At 35.0% G+C, this 5,065-nt stretch overlaps 1 non-coding gene across 1 annotated transcript; it reads right to left on the reverse strand.

The window, feature by feature from the left end:
• Positions 1-4,531: 4,531 nt before the first annotated feature.
• On the reverse strand, positions 4,532-4,652 carry LOC138141036 (5S ribosomal RNA). Its single transcript, XR_011162936.1, has one exon. It is a non-coding gene; the product is annotated as a 5S ribosomal RNA (ribosomal RNA).
• Positions 4,653-5,065: the final 413 nt, after the last annotated feature.

Consider the following 5,065-nt stretch of genomic DNA (forward strand, 5'->3'; position numbering starts at 1 on the left):
TATTATCTCTACCTAGCATAAAAATTAAAATACTTTGCAACATTACGTTATTATACATTGCATATCTGACATAAAATACTTGCAAAAATTACTTAGCTAATTAATATTACGCATGACAACTCACATTATTTACTTTGCAAAACATTATAGAATACATAACAGATAATTGTGACCCTGTGTATTGTTCATTGGAATTAAAATAAAAAAACGTGATTTCGTCAATCGCCGTTATTTGCGACTTCAGGCAACTGTCGCTAAGAGCTATTTTTGTTTCTCCGTTCAATTTCCCGATAAAATCGTCGACTTAGTTATTAACTTTATAATCTTTTTAATCATTCTTCAGTTAGGTGGTATCAATAATACCACAATAGCCATGTTGCCGGAGTTTTTTGATAAAAGACTTGCTAGTTGGAATACAGAAAATATTTACCAAACACCTATTCACGATAATAAACCGGGGCACTATTGTGGGTTTTCGGTTGGTTTTATATTATATTAGGTACTCACCCTTCGTAACGTGTCTCCACGAAAAAACGTCACTTTCACACTAACCACCTTTCGTTTTAACTCTCGCGACGATAACTGAAATGTTGACGCGCGCCGGACAGATTCACGGACATACAACCACCCACCCACCCCGCGCCCCGGTTTCCGTCTGGACTGGTTCTGTCGTCCGAGTGAGTGCCAAAAATTAGCGTTCGTCTATTAAATGATTGTCGGATGATGATTATTGACGGACACTTTTATCGCACCCGATCACACTTTAGTTACTACCTACGTTTAGTATCGACGACGCATCGTTTCGATTATTGAAATTCGAATTGAATTTTTTTTTTTCTAGTTTTCGACGTAGATTCGCGTGACACAAATATTATGAGCCTTTTTGGATCGATTTCGTGTGCATCACGCCATTTCTACGGGCGAACGTGAATGTGTGATGTTGACGTGATGGAAGCAACGTTTAGGCAATCCGCATTACGTATTACTATCAATTATATTTTAAACGAATGAAAACTTCAATTCAGAAGTGTGATAATCCCGATCCATTCAAGTTTTGTTAATTTTAGATTAAAAATGCGTGAGTATTGTACTATTGCTAACGATAAAACGATAAAAAGAACAAGAGCAACGGGCCATTAAGTTAATTTAAAAATAACTCGTACCGGATAAGTCGAATACGTATCCAGGGAAAATTTATTAATTTTAAAATTAACAATAAACGAAAAAAAAGAACAAGATTTCCGTCAGCTGTGTCATAAACGGAGACCGGCGGAAACAGGTTCTCGCCTCCCACCACTTTTGTGTAGCGGCCGCCAAATCAATTTTGTTTTTATATAATTGATTCAAAAAATTGAAATTCACGCATAGTTATCTGTGCCTGAAGTGGGTCATTTTCATTGCATTGTTAGTAAGATCGAAACCATAGAAACCATACAAAACGCATACGACTATTTCTGTTTTTCATTTCACGCACTGTTTTTTATTAGTTACCTAGCAACATGGTCACTGCATTGAAACTTCAGAGTTCCTTCAAAAATTTGAATTTTTAATTTCAATTTTTTGAATCAATGATAGAAAAAATATTGTTTATATTTAATATAAAAATAACTATTGTGGAAAACAGCAAAAAATAAAATAATACCACTAATTGGCGGCTGGTCAGGATAGACCTAACGTTCGAAATTTAGAAAAATATTTTTTTTATTTTAATACTGTTACTTTTCTAATGAAGTGCGAAATAAGTTGTGCCCCATAGCTATCTTTTTTATTTTTCACTACGACAATTACAAAGTGTTGATATTCACAACTTTTCGTGAGCACTTCGATAGAAATGAACAAGAACGCAGGAAAATTCCACACCGAATATTAATATTCTGTCTTGGCCCATGTTTATTTTTATCTACCGCAAAACAAAATGTTCGGATTTGTCAGGGGTATTCTGATTTAAAAAAAGAAGAACATTTGACGAATATTTTAAGTCTCAAACGTTTGGAAAATAATGCAACAACAATTCATAGACTACAAAAAAGCCTATGATTCAGTACCACATTCATGGTTAATTAAAATTCTTAAAATTTATAAAATTAATATTAAATTAAATCACCTTCTTTATATGGATGACATAAAACTTAACAATAACTGAAAATCAATCAATATGTCGTGGTCATTACGAAAATTTAGAATATATAACTAAAGAAGGAGAAATCATTAAAAATTTAAATAAAGGAGAATTTTATAAATATTTAGGTATTAATCAATCAAATCATATTCAACATTCAATTATAAAATTAAATCTATTCTTTTGGTGTTATAAAATGGTCCAAAACTAATTTAAAGAATATAAATATTCAAACTAGAGTTCTCTTTACAAAATTTTGTAAACATCACCCCAAATCTGCTGTTGAAAGATTTAATTTACCACGCGAAAATGGTGGTAGGGGTTTTTCAAATCTAGAAATTCTACAACACAATCAAATTGCTTCACTAAAAAATTATTTTCTCAATAGAGCTCGTGATATGACACTATAGCAAATATAAAACAAAAGTCTTTACATGGGAGATATTTTAAAGAGCTGAGGGTTTTATATTTGCAATACAAGATCTTGCACCGTTTTGGCTCACAGCGAATATAAAAAACGTCATGATATATTCGCAAAAATTATACACATGAATTTAGCAGTTAAATTCAATTTATTAAAGGATACACAACCACATTACATTTATAAACCAGAAAGTTGTTTAGAAAATGACAATTACAAATTATATTTTGATCGCACAGTTTTAACTGACATTCACATTCAGCATAACAGACCAGACATTATTATTTTAAATAAACAACAAAAGCAAGCATATCTTTTAGATATAGCTGTTCCAAATTCACACAATATAACACAGACATATAATACAAAAATTAATAAATATATTATTATAATTTCAGCAACAGGAATAGTACCGCAATCTCTTTTTAAAAATTTAAAAATTTTGGACTTAGAGAACACATAAAACACAAAAAAGTCAAAATGTGGAGGCGAGACGCCGGTAATTATGTTGATAAGCACTGCACTACTGCCGCCGGGTGGAGGTGGGATACGAAAAGAAGATGGGAAAAACCGAATTTTATTATCGTATTTAATTGACGTCACAGTTACTTTGGCGAAACAGGAGCTCGCTTTTCGAAGGCATGATGAAAAAGACAGACGAATCAATTTGATATATAAAACCTAACAGGAACGGCTGGTCCATGAGGTCATTTGGGTAATGACCCCCTAAAAAATAAAGGTTTTACCCAACACCAGCCGCGACTGCAATGTACACAAGATTTTTTCTACAATCGCAACTATGACTGCTACATATTATGTTATTTCAACCAAATCAGAAGTACAATAATTTTGAAAAGTAAGTGCAATGTATACTTCTAAATCTATCTAAATTTATTAATATGTAATTTTTTTCAAAACTATCGATCTTTCTTTGAAACATTTTCAATTCACAATTCACTGTTGGAAGCGCTGTACTTTTTAGTATAAATACGTATACGAAAAATTAAAATAATAGTTGAATTAACACATCGTTAAATGTTACGAGGAACATAGTTTTTTGGATTACACAGCAAAATCTTGGAATTTCAGTCCGATATTACTCCATTGAGTCTTTGGACTCACAAATAAATACCTCGAAAAGCCGACAAACATCTGTCTAGAACTTTTCTAGTAACCAGAGGGTATCGTAAACGACCCGTGTTTAGACCTCTTTCGTGAAAGTGACCGACCGCCGGCGCCACTCGATTTCGTCATAAATCTCAGCCGTACCCCCCACGATAATTGACAAGTCTGTCATACAGCCCTACCATTTAAAACCTTTATTCTCTTCGTTTTAAAAATAGTTTCGCATGGTTTTTCTCTCTTCTCGTTTTACAATGGTCCAGTGACTAATAAATGAGTGTTGTGTTATGAGTTTGTTCGAGCTCAAAAAAACGTGGTTCGAAATTGTTTAACGTTTAACGAATGGTAAGTTATTCTAGTTTTTATGTTGGTCTTAACGTGTTAGGGGCCAAGAATACAACATTGTCTGTCCATTATAACATAGAACTGATATGTTGAATTCAGATCTCTAATTATTTAAAAACCAAAAAAATAAAGCAGCAGTCAAAGTGGCATGTACGCGTAACCTAATATATATTTTTTTTACATTAAAAGATCGCCGTCTTCCTCGTCGCACTTACGACATTTGCATATGTTATCTTTGTTAAACTCACGGAAGGAATATAATGAACCGGTCACCCGTCCAAGTGCTGACCGCTGCCCGCGTGGCTTACCTTCGGTGATCGAACGACAACCTTTACCGTTTGACGAGTTTTTATTCTGCAATTGTTTACAATTAATCGACAAAAAAAATTGTTTTCTTAATTATCTAGTACTTAAAGCTATGAATCTACATGATACGGGTCTGTGCATGTTTCCGAATACCTGCACGAAAAACAAATCGGTTCGGTGGTTGCTATGGATTTCAAAAAAAAACAAAAAGTGTTGGGGGGCAACGGCACGCGGTGTTCCCAAGCGGTCACCCATCCAAGTACTGACCGCGCCCGACGTTGCTTAACCTTCGGTGATCGGACGAGAACCGGTGCTTTTCAACGTGGTATGGCCGTTGCCGTGGTGTTTAGGTGTGATCGTTGGTGTAAAATATATTGCTTTTAACATTCCGATGCACGAATATGAACATCAAAACGCGATGCGTTTCGTTTCCGTATGCACTTACCCTCTGACGACCGACGTCGGACCGAACTAACGGGAAATCCCACAACAACCACCACGTCACGCTCTAACGACAAGAGAGACTACTAGACGGACTGGCGATCTCCCGCGTCGCACATTTTTCGACCGCCGGCGGCGGTGGAAAATCCAGAATTTCACCCCACCTACCGCGCTGCTTGCTCCGACGACGACGAGATTCCCACATTTGGATCGACCGAAATATGTAAGTAATATCAGGAAGTTCCGATTTTCGAGAGGAGACCTGTGTTTCTATTTACCTATCTATAATAATTATCGTTATAATCATCATA

Source organism: Tenebrio molitor, unplaced genomic scaffold, assembly GCF_963966145.1.
Source record: "Tenebrio molitor unplaced genomic scaffold, icTenMoli1.1 SCAFFOLD_827, whole genome shotgun sequence".
Lineage (NCBI taxonomy): Eukaryota > Metazoa > Arthropoda > Insecta > Coleoptera > Tenebrionidae > Tenebrio > Tenebrio molitor.